General features: G+C 43.6%; 1 pseudogene; it reads right to left on the minus strand.

Moving 5' to 3' along the window:
- Positions 1 to 656: 656 nt before the first annotated feature.
- On the minus strand, positions 657 to 27154 carry LOC120018623 (annotated as a pseudogene).

The following is a 27154-nucleotide window of genomic DNA, read 5'->3' on the forward strand; positions in this document are numbered from 1 at the left end:
TAATCATTCTGTGCCTTGACATGTCATAATACTCCTAGTCTAACTGTTATTTGAGCAGAATCATGCTGCTCTACAGACTTGCATGGGGAAGGGAGAGGGGAGTCTGACTGCTGTTTTGATGCAGCAATACACAAGTACATGTGAACAGTAACATCCCCTGAATTCCAAGTTCCAGCCCCCACTACATCCTACGCTCTTGTGTAGATCTGAGATGATGAGAGGTGAGAGGAGGTAAAGAGGTGGGAGCTCCATATCGCTCTCTGATACGCAATGTGGAAATGCCGCCATTATACTATTGCTTACACTTATCCAATTCTTTCAGATCTCCACAAGTGCACAGGGTATATGGTCTTGTTGTCAGACTCAGGGTGCGTTTCAGCTTTAATAGAACGTCATGATCTGGTAGCTTGACCTAATCATTGTAAAGGACTCAGACAGGCTACACGATCACAACAACATTTATAAATCACCATCTGAATATCTTTTTAAAGAAGACTATGCTGTGATTTTGAACATGTAAACCTGAGTGTTCAGGTTGTTGAGAAGCCTTGTGAAATGTAGTTCTCTTTATGGTTAACCTGCCATGACATACAGTAGTACTGTAAACCATGTCACTGTCAAGTAGAGGAAAACAGACTCGTGAGAAAAGACCTTAATATATTTTTCTGTTTATATTTCCCCACACCGAAATGGGTGCAACCAAATATTCAGCATTGGCCAGAGGTATATCATATCACTGTTGATCATTATCAGTGTTAAAAAATAATATTCTAAGGTAAACTTTTTCATATGGCACTTGTATGATTATATAGATTTCCTAAGATCTATTAAAACAGAAATGTTACTGTGAGTCTGTGGTTTGAAATCATAGCAACATGGTCATGGTTTTATTAAAACATGCATTTCATTTTCAGTAGATGCAGTCATGTGCATTCTCATCATCGCAGTAGAAACACTGAAATGCTACTTTTGAAATAACGAGCTCACATAATCACTTTAGTAATAGCAGTTTTAGGGTTACAACAGCAGGTTGTGACATGTTAGCACAAATCAAAGTAACAAAACAAAATAAACAGAGTTAAAAGGTAAAATCCTACAGCCCATCTCTGCCCACCTTTTCAAATTGACATAAGAAAAAATGTGTTCACTTACAATATTAAAAACGGTTTATGAGTTTGTCAATGTGGTCAATGTGTTTCCATGAACTATAAGCATCAAACTAAATAAATTGAGAAAATTCATGAGCTCTGCCTAAAAAAACATTCCTTCGTATGAAAGCACTTGGTTGAGCCCGGGTCCAGTCAGCTTGTGATTGGCTCTCTGTCTGTCACACTTCATTGATTTCATCACCTGTGAAAATGTCAAACATCAATAGAACATTCCCTGCTTGTTCTAGGATCTTACTCTATAAAACAGTGAACATATACACATCTTCACAGGGCCGGCTCCAGGAATAAGCGGTTGCTTAGGGCCCCCTTGACCAAATAAGGGTTCTCCTATGGCGACAGTCAAAGAACCCTTTCAGAAGGGGGCCCACCCAAAGAACATCCAGCCAACTTGACAACTGTGGAAAGCTTTGGAATCAACATGGGCCAGCATCCTTGTGGAATGCTTTCAACACCTTGTAGAGTCCATTTCCTGACGAATTGAGGCTGTTCTGAGGGCAAAGGGGGGTTCCTAATTTTCGGAATACATCGTTTTAGAGGGGTGGGGGGGGGCACTCAGTCGGGATCTCAACTTTCTGTTACGTTTTAGAATTGTAGAATACACAAGGTGCAATTTCAAAATGTGGTTGTGCAGACACTGACAGTCACCCAAATCAGCCATGTTAGCTAACGATTTTTAGATTGACCTCTCTGACCTCCAGAGAGCCCCTCATTGATTTTTTAAGTGACTCTCATATCATTAAGATGGCATAAGTCTTGGCAAAATGTTTAGAATTACAGGAATTTAGCTGTAAAACTACACATTTTTTTTCTCTCTGCCACAAGGCAAAATGAGTAGCATTGCATGTAATTTGCTATAAAATTGCTAAACTTCTCCCTGCCTCTTGGCAAAATGTGTAGAATTGTAGAAAGCTTACTTTAAAACTGCAACATTTTCTTTACTCCCCATGACAAATGTGTAGAATTGCAGGAAATTAGCTTTACAACTAAAATACTTCTCTGTCGTCAAGAGGGGGGCCACTAAAATGTTTTGCCTGCAAGGTGCGAATCTGTATGAGACATGTAGGTTTGGTTGTAGAAAGGTTGTTATGTACTTACTCTCTGCACATGGGGAGCTGTATTCACTCACAGCTTCATCACCTGAGAACAGAACAGATAATGCAGAGGTCAGTTTCTTCTGCTAACTTTACTTCCCTTTCAGTCAGTCAACATCATTAAACTCCCACTTCAGTGGTGAACCACTGGGCCCACTGGTGATGTCTTGTTTCCTTCTTTAGGGAACAAGAGTTATGTATGTAACCCAGACAGGTTTGCCAGTGCCACCAAATATCAAATATTTCAGAGAGAAATGGGTGGTATGGAAACTGATTAATAGAAACGTGTAGTCTCCATTAACCTGTTTGGGCTGCAAGGGGCAGTATTGAGTAGCCAGATAAAAGGTGCCCATTTCAAACGGCCTCGTACTCAATTCTTGCTCGTACAATATGCATATTATTATTACTATTGGATAGAAAACACTATCTAGTTTCTAAAACCGTTTGAATTATTTCTCTGAGTGAAACAGAACTCATTCTGCAGCACATTTCCTGACCAGGAAGTGGAAAATCTGAAATCGATGCTCTGTTCTTCTTCCTGCCTATAAATGGGCACGAGACCTATTAGTATACATGCACGTCATACACCTTCCCCTGGGTGTCAAGAGGCTGTGAGAGAAGAAATGAGGTGCTTATCTTGGTCTGAGATGGAACACATCATCTTGGAATGACGTGTCCCCCATTTTCTGTACTCTGAAGAGCGCGAGGTGGACAGTGGGATTGCCTTTTGTTTAGCTGCCGTTATAGGCGACTACAATCTCCGGCTTTGATTTTATTTGATACATGTCACCATATCATCGTAAAGTATGTTTTTTCAATATAGTTTCATCAGATTATTGAAATTTTTTCGGGAGTTTTGCCGTGTTCCGTTCTCTTCCGTTTGTTGACATGGAGAGCTTTGTGCCACTAGGCTAGCGCGCTTGCTAAATGAAGAGGGAAAGTTGCCGTTCTAAATCCAAACAACGACTGTTCTGGACAAAGGACACCTTGTCCAACATTCTGATGGAAGATCAGCAAAAGTAAGAAACATTTTATGATGCTATTTCATATATCTGTCGTAGTCGTCGGCGCCCAAGTGTTTCTGGCTATTGTGGTAAGCTAATATAACGCTACAATTTTTTCCCGCTGTAAAACACTTAATAAATCGGAAATATTGGCTGGAATCACAAGATGCCTGTCTTTCATTTGCTGTACACTATGTATTTTTCAGAAATGTTTTATGATGAGTAATTAGGTATTTGACGTTGGTGCCTGTAATTATTATGGCTGCTTTCGGTGCAATTTCTGATTGTAGCTGCAATGTAAACTATGATTTATACCTGAAATATGCACATTTTTCTAACAAAACATATGCTATACAATAAATATGTTATCAGACTGTCATCTGATGAAGTTGTTTCTTGGTTAGTGGCTATTTATATCTTTATTTGGTCGAATTTGTGATAGCTACTGATGGAGTAAAAAAGTGGTGGAGTAAAAAAAGTGGTGTCTTTTGCTAACGTGGTTAGCTAATAGATTTACATATTGTGTCTTCCCTGTAAAACATTTTAAAAATCGGACATGTTGGCTGGATTCACAAGATGTGTACCTTTCATATGCTGTATGGGACTTGTTAATGTGTGAAAGTTAAATATTTAAAAAAAAATATCTTTTGAATTTCGCGCCCTGCACTTGAAGTGGCTGTTGTCATAAGTGTACCGACGCCGGGCTTAATAGACAAAAAGCAACATCCAAACAACTACTGTATATGTTGTTATTTTCAATGCATGGTGCTCTTTTTCAAAGCACTAATATATCTGGGACTAATGTAGACTATGGGGAACAATGTTTTGGGTGCATGAGAAGACGTTTTTACTGTCGCTGTTAGATGGAATTCTTACTTGTCTGGTAGTAGTCATACACTTTCACCACAGCTGGTTTCAGATTCCTCACAGGCACATCCTCCTCTATGGCCAGGCTGTACGTCTTAGTTTCCTTCTGCTTCAGCTGGAAGAAAAGGAAATAATACATTTGACACTGCAGTTCAATGTTATTGATTCATATAGTGTTCCTGTATAAAACATCCACTACGGTCTTACTTTGATGTTACTGTTCAAGTTAAATCCAGTGTGTGGATGCAAATGAGACCACATCCAACTAGGTTTTCTGTAACCGATAAAGACAGCAACCTGTTTAGACGCAACATTCATTATTCATGTTCCTACCCCATCTAGGTAGATTATGACATGTCCTTCCTCCAGGTCAACTCGCTTGACAGTGGGGTCATTTTTCAACTGGAAGAACAGAACACAGGTTAACATTGTCATAGACAGTAGAACTGATATGTCCAAAGGACAACCACTGGCATTGACAATACTTACAGTTAGAACAGACGCCATTATCATTATTATATATCAACTAATCCTGGAGGGGATTATACTTAGGGCCAGGAGTGTTCCCCAACCTGGTAAAACTCCTGGCCCTGATTAAACTGTATATGCGTTCCCCTCAACTAATGCTCTCTTATTGACTCACAGGCCTGAGGGAGGACTTGTCCAGGACGAAGCCGGAGAGAAGCTTGACATTGATGATCACCATGTTGGTCTCCTCTCGCCGACCGTTGTACCTGTCAGTCAAACCGGGTCAGATGAAGGTAAGATACTGTATTACCCTAAAAAGTTGCAAATATGTATGAATCGCTCCATTTCCTGGTTGCTACAGTTCTACTAGTTTGCCTAATTTATGTTTATGTGACAAAACAAGGAGTAGCAAAGTATGAGTCATAATACCCATAAAACCTAGAGGTCAAACAGGGAAATGACGTTTTGATAACCGTGTAAATCTCTCTAGGACAGGTGACTTTTATCAATATGTATTCACCTGTATTTTTCCCCAAAAATGAAACGCTTTTTAGCTGCTAATATTGCTATCATAAAGAACTACAAATGCCATGATGATCTGTACGAGACTACCGAATCAAGGCAAAGGTAAGAATATCTGGGTTAACTATCTAATGTTAAATGTAGTGATGAATAAATAGGCTACATTTCTTTCAATGGACAATTCTGTGAACTGTCTTGTACACATTTTTAATTGACACAATACCAGTTAGAAAAGTAGCAGATAGAGATGACGTGCAGGAGCTTGCAGGGATTTGTAGTTTTGCATGATGTCTACTTTGATGCTAATTAGCGTTTTCGCATCTGAGATAAATTGAGCTAAAAATATTGATAAGTCACTTTGTCCGAGAGAGATTTACAAGGCTATCAAAACGTCACGCCAGGTAAGCCTACACAACACACAGCCCTTATTTTAAGTGTTTCTAAAATGAACAGTCAAAAAAACGACCTGAACCATTTCCCTGCTTGACTGCTAGGTTTTCTGGGTATTATGACACCTCCACAGTGGGGCTCTATGGTGTAGAGAATCATTGTACCATCTCAACCTCTTTGAAATATATTTTCAATAACAACAAATATTGTATTTTCTGCTGTGTGAAGCTGGTGTACAAAACTGAAAGTAAAAGATGCAAAAACTAAATGTAAGAATGGGAAGCATAAAAATAGTGCACATAAAAACAGATCTACCGCTTCTTAGACTTGCTGTCAATGAGAATGACAGATCTATAACTCACATTTCTATGTGAATTTGGTTGGGTTGCCCAAAAAGTTACATATAGCAGCTTTAAAGATATTGACATCTACACACTGGTGGTTCAGTCACTTTTTTCACTTGTCCTACCAGAATCAGTCAGATGCTATTTCAAGGTTAAAAGGAATACCACTGTACCTTACATCCACAGACACAATCAGAGATTTCTTGGTGCCGTCGCATTTCCCCAGTGTCTCTGTTGAGATGTTAAAAGTAGAGAAATCAGGAGGAGGGGGAATATTGTAGTGCATGGCGATCTGAAAAGAAAACAGACAATACCATTGAGATGCATGAAATCAACATCCACATTTCAATGTACAGTACACAGGCATTTCCGTTAATGCTGCCACTCTAGGGTTGAAACGTTAGTTTTTGTGCAACAGTGTGCCCTACTGAACACAAACCAGACACTCAGTACTGCATGTAGAGAGGCAGCAAAGGGCAAATGACTGGAGCCTGACCTGCACAAACACACAGCTCTTGCCCTGTGCCTTGATGTTGTAGTCCCCAGGGACCTCCTTCAGCTGCTCCTCCTGATAGAGCAGCCTGTTGTTCTGATTCACAGTGAACTCCATATTCAGGCCTCCGGCTGAGCTCACACTGACTGTACTGGCGCCCTCTGGACTGAAGGTAGCAGCACCGTACTTGGCCAGGGCCTGCAATGCTACCACTGTGTCCTGGTGACAGGGGAAGAAGAGGGAGATAATGTTGCAAATACAAATCTGGATGACTAGCTTGGGTATGGATGGAGAGAATCAATATAACAAAGCAATACATTAAGAATGTAAAATGAATCACAACAATTCAAGGAAATCCATACAATGTGTTATGAAGTAAGGCTTTAATAAAATGTCCAATATGCTACATTTCATATAAAAATAAGTATTTGGTGTGATCAATGTTGAACCATGTACTAACAGTAGGATTGACAGGCAGATGAGGTGCTAGAGTGAATGAATGTCTACCAGACCAATAAAGTACCTGTGTGGAAGCAAAACCTCCGTAGGGGTTCTGCTGCTGGGCCAGCCAGCGGACGATGGCGTTGGAGTAGTCCAGCCCAAAGCCTGGCATGGAGGGGCCTGAGAGCAGCGCCAGCAGCACGTAGGATGTCATTTCCACCTCCAGAGAGTCCGTCTTCCGCCCAGAAGCCTCTGCTCTCTGCCAGTGACGATTGCCACCTGTGGTAATTTTCGTTGTCAGTAGAAACAGTGACTGTTTCACGGCAGTCAGACAGACAGGTAAAGACAAAGACATTTTCACAAAGAGACAAGACACATACCTGAGGTATCAGCAATCTTGTCCAGTTGGGTGATGAGCTTGGCCCTCATGTCCTGGTTTTGTGCCAGGGTGAATGTGTAGGACAGCAGGGCTGTGGTGTAGGTGTTCTCCAGCTTGTCAGACACTGCTGCCTTCAGACACACCAGACTCTTCTCCACCATGGGGTCCTGACACACCCACATATAAATACAACAGTGTTGTGTTCATTAGGCACCAGACAGAGGAACACTGGTTGAAACTGTGAGGGAATACCTGGACCAATAAGAAATGCTAATTTTCAGTTGCAAAATGTCTATGGGTTTTCCACTGCGTTCCCTATTGAATACAACAAAGACCGTTTATCAGGTCTTTAATATGGGTATGAGTACTGAATAATGTTACCAATACAATTAAATGAACAAGTGTATGCATGCACAGTACCAGTCAAATGTTTGGACATCTATTCATTCAAGGGTTTTCCCTTTTATTTTTCCTATTTTCTTCATGTATTTTATATTTGAGATTCCTCAAAGTAGCCACCCATTGTCTTGATTACAGTTTTGCACAATATTAGCATTTTCTCAACCAGCTTCACCTGGAATGCTTTACCAACAGTCTTGAAGGAGTTCCTACATATGCTGAGCACTTGTTGGCTGCTTTTCCTTCACTCTTCTCAATTGGGTTGAGGTCAGGTGATTGTAGAGGCCAGGTCATCTGATGCAGCACTCCATCCCTCTCCTTCTTGGTCAAATAGCCCTTACACAGCCTGGAGGTGTGTTGGGTCATTGTCCTGTTGAAAAACAAATGGTAATCCCACTAAGCGCAAACCAGATGGGATGGCGTATCGCTGCAGAATGCTGTGGTAGCCATGCTGGTTAAGTGTGCCTTGAATTCTAAACAAATCACTGAGTGTCACCAGCAAAGGACCCCCACACCTCCTCCTCCATGCTTCACGGTGGGAACTACACATGTGGAGATCATCTGATCATTAGAAAGCAAATTACGGACTCCTCTAAATCTGCGTATTCCTCCAAAGCTCAGCTGTCCTGAGTCTGCACAACTCTGCCAGGACCTAAGATCAAGAGAGACCCCAGCCTCGAGGGCGACCCGGAGGGCGAGGAGCAGGGCGATCCGGGTGGAGGCGGTGAAAGTCCTTCAAGAGGGAAGGATCCAATATGTCCCCCACCGGTACCCAGCACCTCTCCTCCGGACCGTACCCCTCCCAGTCCACGAGGTACTGCAGGCCCCTACTCCGCGTCTCACAAAGACACGGCGGTTGGAACCAAGAATTTCACATTTGGAGTCATCAGACCAAAGGACAGATTTCCACCAGTCTAATGTCCATTGCTCATGTTTCTTGGCCCAAGCAAGTCTCTTCTTCTTAATGTTGTCCTTTAGTAGTGGTTTCACTGCAACAATTCCGCCATGAAGGCCTGATTCTCCTCTGAAAAGTTGATATTAAGATGTGTCTGTTACTTTAACTCTGAAGCACTTATTTGTGCTGCAATTTCTGAGGCTGGTAACTCTAATGAACATATCCTCTGCAGCAGAGGTAACTCTGGTTCTGCCTTTCCTGTGGCCGTCCTCATGAGAGCCAGTTTCATCATAGCGCTTGGTGGTTTTTGCGACTGCACTTGAAGAAACTTACAAAGTTCTTGAATTTTGGTTGAGAGAATGCCAAGAGTGTGCAAAGCTGTCAAGGCGAAGGGTGGCTACTTTGAAGAACCTCAAATATACTACATCAAATCAAATTATTTGTCACATGCGCCGAATACAACAGGTGTCACCTTACAGTGAAATGCTTACTAACCAACAGTGCAATTTCTAAGTAAAAAAAAGAAAGAAAAAAAGGTATTAGGTGAACAATAGGTAAGTAAAGAAATAAAAAAGTAAAAAAACAGTGAAAAATAACAGTAGCGAGGCTATTTACAGTAGCGAGGCTATTTACAGTAGCGAGGCTATAACCATGCACCAGTTAGTCGGGCTGATTGAGGTAGTATATACATGTAGATATGGTTAAAGTGACTATGCATATATGATAAACAGAGAGTAGCAGTAACGTAAAAGAGGGATTGGCGGGTGGTGGGACACAATGCAGATAGCCCGCGTAGCCAATGTGCGGGGGCACCGGTTGGTCGGGCTAATTGAGGTATTATGTACATGAATGTATATTCAAAGTGACTATGCATATATGATAAACAGAGAGTAGCAGCAGCGTAAAAGAGGGGTTGGGGGGGGGCACACAATGCAAATAGTCCAGGTAGCTATTAGATTACCTGTTCATGAGTCTTCTGGCTTGGGGGTAAAAGCTGTTGAGAAGCCATTTTGTCCTGGACTTGGCGCTCCAGTACCGCTTGCCATGCGGTAGTAGAAAGAACAGCCAACACTGGGGTGGCTGGGGTCTTAGACAATTTTTAGGGCCTTCCTCTGACACCGAAGGTGTAGAGGTCCTGGATGGCAGGCAGCTTAGCCCCAGTGATGTACTGGGACGTACGCACTACCCTCTGTAGTGCCTTGCGGTCGGAGGCCGAGCAGTTGCCATACCAGGCAGTGATGCAACCAGTCAGGATGCTCTCGATGTTGCAGCTGTAGAACCTTTTGAGGATTTGAGGACCCATGCCAAATCTTTTCAGTTTCCTGAGGGGGAATAGGTTTTGTCGTGCCCTCTACACGACTGTCTTGGTGCGTTTGGACCATTCTAATTTGTTGGTGATGTGGACACCAAGGAACTTGAAGTTCTGAACCTGCTCCACTACAGTCCCGTCGATGAGAATGGGGGTGTGCTCGTTCCTCATTTTCCTGTAGTCCACAATAATCTCCTTAGTCTTGGTTACGTTGAGGGAGAGGTTATTATTCCGGCACCACCAGGCCAGGTCTCTGACCGCCTCCCTACAGGCTGTCTCGTCGTTGTCGGTGATCAGGCCTACCACTGTGTCGTCTGCAAACTTAATGATGGTGTTGGAGTCGTGCCTGGCCACGCAGTCGTGGGTGAACGGGGAGTACAGGAGGAGACTGCGCCTGAGGGGCTCCTGTGTTGAGTATCAGCGTGGCAGAGGTGTTGTATCAGCGTGGCAGAGGTGTTGCTACCTACCCTCACCACCTGGGGGCAGCCCGTCAGGAAGTCCAGGATCCAGTTGCAGAGGGAGGTGTTTAGTCCCAGGATCCTTAGCTTAGTGATGAGCTTCGAGGGTACTATGGTGTTGAACGCTGACCTGTAGTCAATGAATAGCATTGTGTATGTGTATGTGACAAATAAAATTTGATTTGATTCTCACATAGGTGTTCCTTTGTCCAGGTGTGAAAGGGCAGTGTGGAGAGCAATAGAGATTGCATCATCTGTGGATCTGTTTGAGCGGTATGCAAATTGGAGTGTGTCTAGGATTTTGGGATAATGGTGTTGATGTGAGCCAATACCAGTCTTTCAAAGCACTTCATGGCTACAGACATGAATGCTACGGGTCTGTAGTCATTTAGGCAGGTTGCCTTTGTACTTGGACACAGGGACTATGGAGGTCTGCTTGAAACATGTTGGTATTACTGACTCATGATTCCATATGTGTTATTTCAGAGTTTTGATGTCTTCACTATTATTCCACAATAGTAAAAATAAAGAAAAAACATGGAATGAGTAGGTGTGTCCAAACTTGACTGGTAATGTATGTATATAAACACAGTATTGTATAGCTAACCTTGTGGGGACACACAATTCAGTCCCAATCCTATTTCACCTAACCTTACCCTTAACCCAAAAACCTAACCCTAGTGTCTAACTTTAGCACCTAATCCTAAAAATAGCATTTGACCTTGTGACCAACAAAATGTCCCAGTTGTCCCCACAAGAGTCGTTAAACATGACCACACACATGTAACAACACCCACACAGGATCGGTGCAACCAAACATCACACCTGCGGGACAGGTACAGGATGGCAAAAATAACTGCCCGAATTACACCAGGAACGCACAATCCCTCCATCAGTGCTCAGACTGTCCGCAATAGGCTGAGAAAGGCTGGACTAAGGGCCTGTGGGCATATTGCAAGGCAGGTCCTTCCTGCAGGTTCATCCTGACATGACATTGCCACCAGCCATACTGCTCGTTCTGTGCATGATTTCCTGCAAGACAGGAATGTCAGTGTTCTGCCATGGCCAGCGAAGAGCCCGGATCTCAATCCCATTAAGCACGTCTGGGACCTGTTGGATCGGAGGGTGAGGGCTAGGGCCATTCCCCCCCAGAAATGTCCGGGAACTTGCAGGTGCCTTGGTGGAAGAGTGGGGTAACATCTCACAGCAAGAACTGGCAAATCAGGTGCAGTCTATGAGGAGGAGATGCACTGCAGTACTTATCGCAGCTGGAGGCCACATCAGATACTGACTTAATTTTGACCCCCCCCCCCCTTTGTTCAGGGACACATTATTCCATTTCTGTTAGTCACATGTCTGTGGAACTTGTTCAGTTTAGGTCTCAGTTGTTGAATCTTGTTATGTTCATACAAATATTTACACATGTTAAGTTTGCTGAAAATAAACGCAGTTGACAGTGAGAGGATGTTTCTTTTTTTGCTGAATTTAGATGTGGTGAGCCTTACCTAAACTATGGATCATAGAATCTAGATAACAGTGGCTAGTAGCCATACAGTATGTGCTGAAAGCCAACCCTAACTTTGCCACGATAACAAATCGGCTTCAGCACATCCTAATATGGATTTGAGACGATCACATTCTACCTGTAACGATTGTTCTCCTCAATCACCCACAAACAAACGGTGTGAACAGCCTACCTTAATATGCTTCTCAATCAGAGGAAACGTCAAACACCTGCCCCTGATTGAGAACCATATAAGGCTAAATAACAATGAACCCAACATAGAAACACATAACATAGAATGCCCACCCAGCTCACGTCCTGACCAACTAAACAAAGACAAAACAAAGGAAAATAAGGTCAGGAATGTGACAGTACACCCCCCCCCCCCCCTCCCCCCAAGATGCGGAGGGGGGGGGGGGTTAAAACTGAACCTATAGGGGAGGGTCTGGGTGGGCTTCTGTCCACGGTGGCAGCTCTGGCTCTGGACGTTGTCCCCACCCCACCATAGTCAATCCCCGCTTCCGTAGCCTCCTCCCAATGGCCACCCTCCAAATTAACCCACCTGGATTAAGGGGCAACACCGGAAAGAGGGGCAACACCGGAATGAGGAGCAACACCGGACTGAGGGGCAGCACCGGACTGAGGGGCAGCACCGGGCTGAGGGGCAGCACCGGACTGAGGGGCAGCACCGGACTGAGGGGCTGGTCATGGCTGGCTGACGGCTCTGGCTGGTCATGGCTGGCTGACGCCTCTGGCTGGTCATGGCTGGCTGACGCCTCTGGCTGGTCATAGCTGACGGCTCTGGCTGCTCCTGCCTGGCGGACGGCTCTGGCTGCTCCTGCCTGGCGGACGGCTCTGGCTGCTCCTGCCTGGCGGACGGCTCTGGCTGCTCCTGTCTGGCGGACGGCTCTGGCTGCTCGGGACAGACGGGCGGCTCTGACGGCTCGGGACAGACGGGCGGCTCTGACGGCTCGGGACAGACGGGCGGCTCTGACGGCTCGGGACAGACGGGTGGCTCTGACGGCTCGGGACAGACGGGCGGCTCTGACGGCTCGGGACAGACGGGCGGCTCTGACGCCTCGGGACAGACGGGCGGCTCTGACGGCTCGGGACAGACGTGCGGCTCTGACGGCTCGGGACAGACGGGCGGCTCTGACGGCTCGGGACAGACGGGCGGCTCTGACTGCTCGGGACAGACGGGCGGCTCTGACTGCTCGGGACAGACGGGCGGCTCTGACGGCTCGGGACAGACGGGCGGCTCTGACGGCTCGGGACAGACGGGCGGCTCTGACGGCTCGGGACAGACGGGCAGCGCAGGCGGCTCTGGGCAGACGGGCAGCACTGGGCAGACGGGCACACCTGTAGGGAGGAGACGGAGAGACAGCCTGGTGCGTGGGGCTGCCACAGGACCCACCAAGCTGGAGAGACCTACAGGAGGCTTGATGTTAAGAGGAGGCACCTGAAGGACCGGGCTGTGGGGGAGCACTGGAGCTCTGGTGCGCAGCCTTGGCACCACTCCCCCAGGCTGGAATACTACTCCAGCCTGGACCCTCCAGAGTGCAGGCACAGGTTGAACCGGGCTGTGGATGAGCACTGGAGATCTAGTGCCTACTACGCGCACCTCTCCCTTAGGCTCCACTCCCACATTTGCCCCGTACGAGCAGAGCGTAGGCATAGGACGCACTGCACCTTCCCAGCGCCCCGGAGACACAGCAAGCAGAGCCGGCGCAGGATACCCTGGACCGAAACTGCGTACCGGAGACCAGACGCGCTGAGCAGGCACAATACGCCCCGGCTAGATGCCCACACTCACATGACACTTTCGGGGGGCTGCCCTATAGCGCACCGGGCTATGGGCACGCACTGGCGACACCGTGCGCTTAACCGCATAACACGGTGCCTGACCAGTAACGCGTTGCTTATGATAAGCGCGAGGAGTGCGCTCAGGTCTGCTACCTGGCTTAGCCACACTCCTCTCTAGCCATCCCCCCCAAAAAAATTCTGGGGCTGCTCCTCCTCGTCTGAGCATGGATCGGACCAAAACGCAGCTTGTGTGGAATACATGATGAATTTATTTAAACAAGACGAACACGAAGCACACTTGAATAAATTACAAAATAACAAAAACGACGTAGACCGACCTGGACATGAGAACTTACATAACACGAAGAACGCACGAACAGGAACAGACTAAACAAACGAAACAGTCCCGTGTGGTACATACACAGACACGGAAGACAATCACCCACAAACAAACAGTGTGAACACCCTACCTTAATATGGTTCTCAATCAGAGGAAACGTCAAACACCTGCCCCTGATTGAGAACCATATAAGGCTAAATAACAATGAACCCAACATAGAAACACATAACATAGAATGCCCACCCAGCTCACGTCCTGACCAACTAAACAAAGACAAAACAAAGGAAAATAAGGTCAGGAACGTGACACTACCTTTATTACATACTGTTAACACCCTTAAATCAAATGTCATTTTCTAGAGTGACTTAAAAAAAAACATCTAAATTGTGGAATAATCTACGAGACGGTATTATGACTGTGTGGACTTCCAATAAACTGACCAGGTGTTTCCAGACTCATCACTCTGCCCAAAGGCACTGTAGGAGCCATCATCATGCTTGTAGTTGAGCTCTCTCTGGTAGCCTGCAACACAAATGGACAAATGAACAAACAGACTCCTTCTAGCGACAGGTACTGTACGTGGAAGGTGCAGTTAACTGGTTTTGTGCCAAATATAGACAACATGATGTTGCTAGTCAGAGGGGAGATGCACACAGAAATGATCAGACCACAAATTCTGTAACTGAACATGTCTGATAATAAATGCTTGTTTTTCGTTGCAACATATTTTAAACCAGTTTTGTTATGTTGTGCCTTACTGAACCAGACCCAGCTTCCTCACCACTCTCTAAGAAGCCTGTGGCCCTGGTCTGGATCTCCTTGGTGAGCTGCCTGGTGCTCTGCAGGTAGTTGAGGATGTAGATGTTGGGAGCAAACAGCACCATGTTCTGCTCTCCACAGCCATAGGGCATCTGCAACAGGCTGTCCAGGTTCTTCATGGCCCGGCCCATCAGGTCGCCTGGTGAAAGAGACCAACCATTGAGGCAAGCAATCAAACATTGGTCTCTAGTTAATGGCAGTTATTTGACCTGCAGATCCCTGTTCCTTACCCTAACGTTAATCAATGCTTATCCCTATCCTCACCCATGACCTTAAGGCAATCATAGATCTGCAGGTTTAATAGTTGAATATCCACTTCCCCCGTCATGAATAGAGGGATGAAAAATCCTTGCCTACACTTCATCTGCACCAAAAGGAAAACATATCCTGAACATTTTATAAAACTTAGAATTAGGTGTGAAAACTCAGACAGAGTATTCTCACCTAGTACTGAGAGGGAGGCCTTGGCAGAGCCCTCCACAAACACCTCAGGCAGCTTCAGAGAGATATCCTTCTCCACTGGGCCTTCTGGTGACGCGAGACAGATAAATGAGACAGACTGAGTGACTTGAAAACCGGTATAACCAATAAAAAAGTATTTAATCTAAACCAAAACAAATACATGTCAACTTAATCATCAGGGTAATTATGAGAAAGTAAAATGACTGATAGAAGTCAGGAGATCACCTGCAGGGCAGAGCAGGGCGTTGTGGCTAACCGTCTCCTGGGTTCCCTCGGCCTAATAGAGGGAAACTGACTTTTTTCAGGAAAAACAGCACCAAAATAAAAGTCTAATGATGACAACTCTAGTTCATTCGATCCTAGAATTTATATGGTAATCACTTAAAGGTTATTTAAATGTTTTTGACCTGAAAAGTAGACTGTTCAGATAAGTCTACGTCCCAGGCCGTCTGTTGTGTCAGTCCAGCTATACGACTCAATCCAAAATATATGCATTAAGTAATTTACAGATTACATTTTTCTTCAAACTTGTAAAAATATTTCCTATTTATTTATTATGCATCGGCCGGTGTATAACTGTATTTGACCTTAAAACACCAAACCATGCAGGGGATATAAAGTCTAATGTATTTACCCTCACCCTAGTGCTACTGAAAACATGTTATCAATGTGGGAGAAAGAACAGTGGACTTGCTATACAGGACAAACACTCACCTCTACCAGCAGTGTTTGCACAATGGTGTCAATGCGTCCTTTCTCTGGCACCGTGGCTACTTCGTTTCCGCAGAGCTCCTCAGTCTTCAATGCCTCGGCGCTCACTTTCACACTCACCTCCCCTATAGTTCAGGCCAGGGAGACATTAACATGCAAGTCTGGACCAGTCACCCATCAGCCTGCCCCTCCATCTGCTTCCTCCCTTTCACCCTCTCATCCTACAGTTAAATCTAGACTTGGTTTCTTCTATCGTTCTATCGCTCCTCTTTCCCCCCAGCTGCCAAACTAATCCTAATTCAGATGACTATCCTACCCATGCTAGATTATGGAGACGTAATGTATAGATCGGCAGGTAAGGGTGCTCTCGAGCGGCTAGATGTTCTTTACCATTCGGCCATCAGACTTGACACCAATGCTCCTTATAGGACACATCACTGTACTCTATACTCTTCTGTAAACTGGTCATCTCTGTATACCCGTCGCAAGAACACTGGTTGTTGCTTATTTATAAAACCCTCTTAGGCTTCACTCCCCCCTATCTGAGATATCTTCTGCAGCCCTCATCCAACACCCATTCTGCCAGTCACAATCTGTTAAAGGTCCCCAAAGCACACACATCCCTGGGTCACTCGTCTTTTCAGTTTTCTGCAGCTAGCGACTTGAACGAGCTGCAACAAACACTCAAACTGGACAGTTTTATTTCAATCTCAATCATGGACACTCTTACTGACCGTTGTGGCTGCTTTGCGTGATGCATTGTTGTCTCTACCTTCTTGCCCTTTGTGCTGTTGCCTGTGCCCAACAATGTTTGTACCCTATTTTGTGCTGCTACCATGTTGTGTTCCTGCCATGTGTTGCTGCCATGCTGTGTTGGTCTCTCTTTATGTAGTGTTGTGTTGTCTCTTGTCGTGATGTGTGTGGTGTCCTATATTTTTTACATAATTTATTTTTAATCCCAGCCCCCAGCCCCACAGGAGGCCTTTTGATAAATAAGAATTTGTTCTTAACTGACTTGCCTAGTTAAATAAAGGTTAAATAAAAACATTATTTAAAAAAAGAATCCTCTAGCCTCTCCTCAGTCACTCATGTACCCTGGCTCAACTGTTCCCTCCCTCGTTCCTTCCCTCCCACCCACCCACCCTCGTTCCTTCCTTCCCACCCACCCTCATTCCTTCCTTCCCACCCACCCTCATTCCTTCCTTCCCACCCACCCTCATTCCTTACTTCCCACCCACCCTCATTCCTTCCTTCCCTTCCTCCATTTATTCGATACCCCTGAGGGAGATCTTTCTGAGCACATCAGATATCCCTCTTGACGTTAGTACAAGCAATTGTCAACATTTCTTTACAGGCCTAGGATATATACAAGGAATGTATTTGAGCCATGTCTAATAGATACCTAACTGAATATTCTTACATTTCAGTCTGACGAGAGCTGTGCGAAGTGAATAACGCTGTCCTTAGGCACTACAGTGGTACCACAGACGGCAAAATTCCCATCCTACCCCCTCTTTGGCCCTAACCCGTCAACATTTGCATTAATTAAGGATCTGGATAGGTATACGCAGTTTAGTGGAGTTACCACCATATTTATTACACGTTACAGAAGAGTTAGTGGGAAGGACCAAGGTGCAGGAATGTACATTTGGAGCCTTGTGATAGATTGACAGAGAGTAATGTATGGCTCACCCAGAGCAGTTGGGGTGAGGATCCACTTGAAGGTCCTGCTCTCTTCAGCACACAGACACAGGGTGTACTGGCAGCCTTCACATGGCCTGGCTGTGAACTGGTCCGACTCAGCTAGAATCACCTTCACCTAGGAGAAACACATGGGGTCAATCTCAAGTCTTTCCTAGATTCCATGTGTCCTCTTCTCTCATCCTTAATGTCAGAGTGTCAGGTTGTCTACAGGGACTATCCAAATGAAGTGGGACTGGAGAGGTAAAAGAAATAGACAATACTGGGAGGGTTTACCATGATACACTTGGAGAGGTAGTTGAACACTGTGGCCTTGAGTGTGAACACCTCCCCCCGGATGACAGAGTAGGGCAGCGTCAGGCTCACAAAGAAGGGTTGGAAGGCAGTGAGGCCAGTGTTGGGAGCCAGGCCAAAACCCACTGAGGAAGTACGCCCCTGCAGCCCACTTAGTGATGGTGTCAGGGACAGTCTTCTCAACATTCACCTTTCCTGTATCTCTGGTGGTAAAAAGGGTGCAATAAAACAAAATGTATATTACCATTTGAACACATGGTTTATGGTCAATTCAAAAAAGGTTAAATACCCCCCCCCCCCCCCCCCCCTTAAAAACAACCCCTTGGACAAAAACATACCTGTATTCCCCTTTTACAAGGCATTGTCAGCTCAGCACCCCATCAAAAGGAATGTGCGTTGAACTAAATTGGACTACAAATATGGTGTCTGTTACAGTGCTTACCCCACAGGCACCAGGTCCCAGATCCAGGTCTCAGGGAAGTATGTGCGGACGGTCTCCTTAGGCCCGTCAGAGGCTTCAGCTCCTGAGGTCTCTCGCGTCATGTAGGCAACTGACAATGGAGCATCAATTTCATCTACGTATTTAAATAGGATAGATGTAAATAGAAACCAATCCTTTATTAGGTTAAGACTAGAAAGGTTTACACATTAGCGTATCATACCGTTTTCTACCATATCGTCATATTCCATAGAAAAGCGTGTGTTACAGTCAAAAGGTTTTTTCATGTCGGAGTTGGTCAGGATCTTGATTCCAACTTCCTAAAATTAAAAAGTACAAAAAATTCTAAAACAGTGTCCAGAAATAAAGGCCATATCATACCGGTATTTCAGTTTAGCTAAATTATGTGGGTGATAGTTTTAAAACCCAAACATTTTTGTAGATACTGTGTACATGTCTTTCTACTTATTTCTGAAACATCACTTCACAGATTGCATTCCATTTTAATTTATTCAGTGTCTACTTCAAAAAGACCGCATTTTAGCCTGAACCTCTTACTTAAATATTAAGTACACACACACACTTTCCATATCCCACACAGACAAAAACAATAACAGCAAACTTATTTGAGACTCTTACTTTAAAGATGTTGTAAACGTCGTTTTTGTCGTTGTTGGGGCCAAACCAGAATGAGCGTTTTTTCCTATCAGGTACGGGTGTTGCTTCCAAATCCTCGGCCAGTTTAGGTGCAGGAGGAAAGGGCACCTCCATCTCCTCTTCAATGTTTGGAGGAAATGGTAGGCATGGGTAGGGGTCAAAGTCTTCTACTCTGTGTGAATATCCAGACAACTTCTTAACAGGCAGCTGACTGAAGACCTGCAGAGAGAGAATATACCTCTTGTAATACTGACTAGATCATCCGCAGCATCTTGACATGGTCAGAGCGTGGTCAGAAAGTGATCAGAGGTTACAGGGTCAGTACGAGGTCAGTGCATAGGATAACACCTGGGTTAAATACATATAGCAAATACTTGATTTAGCTTGAGTGGTACAAGAGAACCAATGGAATAGTCCCAAAAGTTTAAACTTTAAGTATCAGACAGTTGCTAAAACATGGTTAGAAGAAGCTGAAAGTAAGCCGGATCCTATCTTGAAATACATGGGTGCACAAAATCAATGCCAAAGGAGGATTTGTGTGATCGTGGTTAAGCTTCAGCTTAGTGTGGTGAGTCAATGGTTAGTAAGTGGATGGGCTGTGTACTGTCCCAAATTGCACCCTACTCCTTATATAGTGCACTACTTTAGACCAAACCCCTTTGAGGCCCAAAAGTAGTTCACTACATAGGGAATAGGGTGCCATTTGGGACTCCCCCATGGAGAACGTACAGACTTTAAGCTGAGCTCCTGTTCAGGCTGCAGCAGCAGCACACTCTGGTCGATGGCCCTGAGAGAACAAAGAGACCCTGGGTGGGCCTGGAGGCTCAGAGAGGTCTTCTCCCCTGGCAACTCCTGGAGGGACGAGAACTTCAGGGACACCTGGAGAGGAGAAAAGGAGAACACATCCCAGCAAATGTTTAAATATATCTTCTGTGCATCCAGAAAGTATTCATACCCCTTGACTTACACCACAGTTTGTTGTGTTACAGCCTGAATTCAAAAATTGTTTTAATATGTTTTTTCCCCTCACCCATCTACACACACACAACAATAACAAAGTGAAAACATGTTTTAGAAATGTTCGTAAATATATTTATAATGAAATACAGAAATATCTAATTTACACAAGTATTCATCCCGAGTCAATACTTTGTATTAGCGCCTTTGGTGGCGATTACAGCTGTGAGTCTTTTGGGGTTAAGTCTAAGAGCTTTGCACACCTGGTTTGTACAATATTTTCCCATTATTCTTAAAAAAAAATGTCATCAATGATCAACAATCAACTTGACAGAGCTCAGACAGCCATTTTCAAGTCTTGCCATAGATTTTGAAGTCGATTTAAGTCAAAACTGTAACTCAAGAACATTCAATGTCGTCTTGGTAAGCAACTCCAGCATAGAATTGACCTCGCCGATGACAAGCATACCCATAACATGATGCAGCCACCACCATGCTTGAAAATGCAGTATGAAGAGTGGTACTAAGAGATGTGTTTTGTTGGATTTGCCCCAAACAAAACGCTTTGATATTCAGGACATAAAATTAATTTCTTTGACATAATTTTTGCAGTATTACTTAAGTGCCTTGTTGCAAACAGGATGAGGATCAGTGACACAAAATCTAAATTCAATCAATTCTAAATTCCGTCTAACACAAAATGTGAAAAAAGTAAAGGGGTTTGAATACTTTCTGAAGGTACTGTATACTAACATATATGTCCAACACATTGGTTCATTTCAAATACAGTAGCAAAGTGATGTGCATATTGGAACAGAGCCCACATATAGTAATAGTGCTAGAGTACTGTGTAGAGGAACAGAAACAGACCCAAAGATATTGTGATGATCCAAGAGGTGCAGTTGAAGCATTTCATATCATAGTCTGATGCAAAGTCATTTTGGAAATCGATTGTAGTGCACGTTGCCCCGATATATCCATATGGCTCAGGCTCTCTGATGTGACATTTTGACATCTCATGTAGCTGGTGAAAGGTGCCTAGTTGCCTACCTTGTTTTTCAGGCAGAGGTGAATGGGGAAGTCTTGACTGTCTGCTACTGCCTCCCCATCAGGCAGCATGGTATACACCACTACCTGGGCTAAAGGGGTCAGCTCAGGCATTCGCTGCAGCGAGAGCGTCAGCTCCCCTTGGTTTACTGAAATGAGATGGACAATGTGATTGAAAATAAGTCACCGTAAACCACCAGCCATCCAATACGGACATTGTGATCTGTGATTAGTCTATGAAATGTAAATATACTTTGCACTGTGCAGTAAGAACTTGTATTGAAGATGTAATCTGGCTGATTGAATCCTGTTGAGACAGATTTTCATCCCATGACAGTTTAATGCCATTAGGCCTTTCAACAAGGTATATTCTCTAATCAAGTGAGGTTCTGTGAAGTCCCAAAGAAAAAATGTCAGGAAGCATTCGGGAGAATCCAAGACCAATTCATTTACCTTTTCCTTCAATAACGGCCACAGGAAGACGGCCATGCTGCTGAATGCTGCCTCTAGATATAACCTGGGACATAAGATAACTTTTCAGCTGCATGTAAAGTATTGCACGGTTTTCCTGATCCATTCTTAAAATCTTTCCAGACATGACAATCAAATACCAAAGTAAGTAATATATATATTCCGAAAACCACAGACAAAGTAAGTGGAAAAACAGGTTGTATTTTGAGTGAAACATCCCTTTAACCTTACCAGATAGAAAAAATCCAGGGTCTTCTGTCCCTTTATCAGCTCCTCCCCCTGGATGATGTAGCGAGCAAGAACAATACCGTCCTTTTTACAGGAGAACTTCCCTTCGCCCTGCATTATCTTCACAAAGCTCTTGCTCTTGGAATAAAACTTCCTTGCGAAATGGTAAGCGGATGTATATTCTGGTCTACGCACTCTGCGCATGTACGGATAATCCTTCTTAACCTTTTGATAACGAGCCTGGTTGAAGAAATACAGAAAATATATGAAAAATAAACAATTGTAGTAACCTTAAAGAATACACCATGAGAAATGAATGATCTCTTTCTGAACAAACATTTTCATATTTAAATAATATATCATTAAATATTTAACAGAGGAAGACATGAGTGAGTGACAACTGACCGACAGAGACACAGACTCAGAACTCCACAGAGAAGTGTCTAGAGAGAAAGAAGCAATGCCCTTGCTGTCTGTGGTGAGAGTCCAGTTCTCAGATGTGCCACTGTTTTGTAGGAAGAGATACACAGGCTCATTGGGGATGGGAGTAGAGTCTGGACCGGTCACTTTGATCTGAAAAAACAGGACAGGATGACTGCAGACGTCCAATATACTACATGTAAACTCCCATTGCACACAACACATCAAAATCATGATTTAGATGCTACAAATGATACGTTAACATTTATCACAACTTCTTTCACAAAGATTTTCCTGAGCAATCCGTTTCCCTGCAGTGTTATTAAAAAGGCATTTGTTAATATATTTTGTCCTCACCTTCCCCTCGTATGCAATCCCTGGTTTATATGCTTGGGGCACGTCCTCAAAACTGACAGTTATGATGACATTGGTGAAGCTTGCCTTACCACTACCTTTAAGGATGACCCCTGGAGAGAACACAGGCAAGGGTCAGAGGTTAACAGTTGAGCATGTAAACACCTCTACGTTAAAGATGAAGTTCTCTCCTACCCGTTCCATATTCCTCCATCTCAGTCTCCACTTCAAAGTCATCAAACTTTGATTCATTTAAACCGAACCGGGTCACGTCAATAATTTGGGTTGCACAACCAGTTTTGTCGGTCTAGGGAGAATGAGTACAGTTATTGTAGGTCAGCTTAGCTCCTCTACGAAGCATGCTTCCATAAACCTCACAAATTTCACCACAGTGAGTTCTATTTGTCATCAAAGGATTTAGCGTAACAAGAATAAAAAATACTTACTTTCATAAGATACAAGTCGCAGATATTACTAGAATCATATAACCAGTGATGTCGAATGGCATTTCTGCAAACTTTCGTCGTGACAGACCCCATCACTGGTTTTCCATAAGTGTATCTAGAAACAAAGTCACCATAAGAATGACAATTCAATAATGGTAAACACATGTGTTGTAAAAATAGAAACAGCTATGAACATGAGCAAGTATCAAACATGGGACAGTATCTATAAAGTATAGTCTATGCAACACACACATTAAGTCCTAATATTCTGCCCATAAAATGTCCTTGTTTAAAAGCTTGTTTGTCATTATCATTATCTTGCTGGTCATTATCATCTTATTGTCTGTCATGCTCTGTCGATCATCTTAGTCACTTACTTTCCACAAACTCTCAGTGTTGCTTGTTTGTCCAGAATAGTTATTGTTTGGGGAAGATGGACCTTCACCTCATATTTGGGCAACACTGTAAAAAAGACATGTTGATATTACTTCTTCATTGTCTGTTGAACTACACCAAAAACAAATCACAGACCACAATTTAAATCACCATGTAATCACAATGTAAAAACAATAGAATCAGACACAAGACATCACCATATTCTTTGATGTCAAAGTTTTGGGAGGTTTGTTCTCCCTTCTCATTCCATGCAGTGATGACGTAACTTCCTTGCATTGCCTCTGCAGACATGGGGTGGGACAGGTCCAGAATTCCACTCACTGTTGACTGGTTCAACCACTGAGCAATGCGGTTGGAGTTGGGGTCCTGTATACAGATTCATAATAGGTTGAAGGAAGATACAGAGGCAGGCATTGTATCAATTCATGCCTCAGTACATATTGGCAGGTAATATTTTTGAAGGGAGATCCTGACATTATTATTGCTTATGTTATATATGCAGATTTGGTTTTTAGGTGCAATAGATGTGAATGAGTCTCACCTGAAGTTCCACTGTTTCATACTAGAAAAGAGAAACAAACATTCAGCATTTACATTGGGCCCCCAAATCTTTTTTTAAAACTGTATTTGTATTACTACCCAGAATTGTTTGGTGTCAGAAATGGGTTTAAAACATTAAATACATAACTTTCCAAAACAGTTTCCACAGTACAGGCATCTACAGAGCTACAGTACAGAGCAGGCCTTGAGATCCTGTTGATTCAGATGCTCTGACCAAACAGCCGAGCTAAATGAACTCTGACCACATGTTTGCTGATCCACCCACATACACTCAACCACACTGCCCCATAAAAAAAATGGGACTGCAAGAGAATGAAATCATTGCTCCATCACGTCCCTTCCTTACTCAACTACAGTAAACCTCTCCCAAACGACACAGCACCTCCCTAGAACGTTCCAATGCTGACTAACACCGGCTGTCCTGTACAACCCAACTTAAAAATGCTTTGAAAGACTAACTTTATTTTTATTGAATAACACTGAGAGTAACTTACCATCTGATTGAATGACAAGAAACTAGCATCCAGCGAGACGATTCGGAACTTGACTGGAAAAGTGGTAGAAACATTTATCTATATAGCATCTGTCTATATACAGTATATTCATCATCCATTTCAGTAATGACCTTTCCTCAATATAAGTATGTATAATTATCATTCAACATTATTAACAGACGAAAAGGGTCAGTTTAGTACATTATTTGATCAATAATGAAATGTATCTAACTACCTGTCTGTCCAGGTTTGTAGACTGGTTTGTCTGTCTGGAAAATGGTGAGGAATCTTTTGGGCTTGATAAAGATCTTGGTCTTTTTACTCATCTCATCCTTCCTCCCCTTGATGCTGACATGGACAGTGGCCACACTGTCAGCCTTCACTGTGGGTACCTGTACAGCAATGGATGTTTTTTAGAAGTTCTAATATTCTCTAGCTCCTAACCTTAGCTTGGCTCTCCTAACAGTAGTTTGAGAAGAGGGCTTTTTGTTAAAATGGTGGATAGTCATACTTCACTATGCTGAGGTTAAAATAACAGCTATTACATTTCATAGGTTGGATCATTTTGCATACAGCCTGGAAACCAAGTTGAGTTCCACACAACATGACTGACTGACCAAACTATTCAGAATAAAAGACTGAAATGAATGTGTGTTGTTGAATGAATGCGCATAGCTAGCTTGAGTCTAAGAATAGTGTTTTGTTTAGATAAAGAATGACCAGTACAGAAGAAGAGTCAGGAGTTTCTATCAACTGTTATCTGATATACACAGAGTATACAAAACATTAAGGACACCTTCTCTTTCCATGACATAGACTGACCAGGTGAATCCAGGTGAAAGCTATGATCCCTTATTGATGTCACTTGTTAAATCCACTTCAATCAGTGTAGATGAATGGGAGGAGACAGGTTAAATAATCATTTTTAAGCCTTGAGACATGGATTGTGTATGTGTGCCATTCAGAGGGAGAATTGGCAAGACAAAATATTTAAGTGCCTTTGAACTGAGTATGGTAGGTGCCAGGTGCACCAGTTTGTGTAAAGAACTGCAACACTGCTGGGTTTTTCACACTCAACAGTTTCCCGTGTGTATCAAGAATGGTCCACCAACCAAAGGACGTCAAGCCAACTTGGGCCAGCATCTATGTAGAACGCTTTCGACAACAAGTAGAGTCCATGGCCCGACAAATAAAGTCTGTTCTAAGGGCAAAACTCAATATTAGGAAGGTCTTCTTAATGTTTGGTATACTCAGTGTATGTACAACTAGTGGGGGTTACTGTTCAACTAAAATCAATATGAAGCGACGCACAGGTTGTGTAACACCCAACACTGACGGGAAGAGACCCAATTCAAAGTGTCAGCTACTATTAAAGCTGATGGCTCCGGTCAGTGTTAGTTAAGTAAACAAATGACGTCAACATTTAACAAATTGGCTTGTTGACTGTAGTCGGGATGCTTTTGCATGTGAGAAGATAGAATAGGGCCACATTCAGTAGATCACATTGTTGTGGAACTTTGCAGTTAGAAATGTCATAGATAGAGCTGGCATGATTCCTTAATCTACATGTCAGAGAGGCATGTTGGCTCTACATAATATATTTGTATCAAAGCCTTCCACAATGTTGTAGCCTGCTGAACACAGCACAGTTGCAGCTGACCTGGAAGGAGGTGCAGCGATAGAAATCCTGTGTTACGGCTTCCTCCAGTAGAATGGTGCTGCTGCCATCCTCCATCTCCATCGACACCTTCAATGACAGAGGCTCTGTGGCTTGGTGGACCTGAGCACAAAGTTTCTCTGTGGTCCCTCCTACCACTTTCGAGCTGACCGTCACCAGGTAAATCCTTAAAGGGGAAAGAGTCAGCATGAATGCAGCTGTGGTAATAATACTTAAGTGGCAGTGTACTCAAACTGCTCCTTTGTTCCTCTTTTTGTTCCTACTGTTTTAAAGTTGGGGACAAAGTTATCTTAATCGTCTCTGGCTATGTGCCCCACTCAGAGAGGCCAACCAATGAGAAATGGAGGACACAATTGATTTTGTTTTGGACAGTGTTAGAGGGAATACCAATGAGTTGTCTTAATGGTCTGTCAACCATGTCTTGGGGATGATTAAACAGAGAGACATTGGAGGAAAGCACACCAATAGGGGGGCGGTGTCTGTCAACATCTCTCAGGTGCACATTTAAGGGCTAACTCTATTTGAATTTTCAACCCAAAAATCTATAGTTCTAATTGCCAGCATGTCTCACAACATGTGAAAAGCCTCACAACATGTGAAAAGCCTCACAACATGTGAAAAGCCTCAGATGCTCAGAGAGAAAGAGAGAGGTCCTGTGGCCTTACCACTATATTTGTTGTATTATTATTCACACAGAGGCAATTGTAAGCAGATATTCAGTTATATCAGTACATATAAAAGATTACATTATGTAATATTAGGTTTATAACTAAAATAATTATATTGCTCAGGTGGACTATTCTACACCTGCAAGTGCAAAGTGTGCAGAATAAGGAGTAGAATTAATTATGTTGCAGGCAGAAAGGCATGTAAATACAAATTGCTGATTGTGTGTTTAATCTACTACCAGCTACATCAAATGTTTTGTAGCGTACTTACGTTTTGAAGGTGCTCGATGTCACAGTTTGTAAAATCACTGAGGTGATCAATACAAGGGAAAGTAAGTGGAGAGCCATGGCAATAGCTTCGGTACACAGCCGGTCTTCCTCCGCACTTCGAAATGCTCCCTTCCCTCGTCCAGATGAGATGGTCAGAAAAGTTGCACAAACAGTGCTATTTATACCCAAATGCACCCTCGTGTCA

This window comes from Salvelinus namaycush, chromosome 23 (genome assembly GCF_016432855.1).
Source record: "Salvelinus namaycush isolate Seneca chromosome 23, SaNama_1.0, whole genome shotgun sequence".
Classification (NCBI taxonomy): domain Eukaryota; kingdom Metazoa; phylum Chordata; class Actinopteri; order Salmoniformes; family Salmonidae; genus Salvelinus; species Salvelinus namaycush.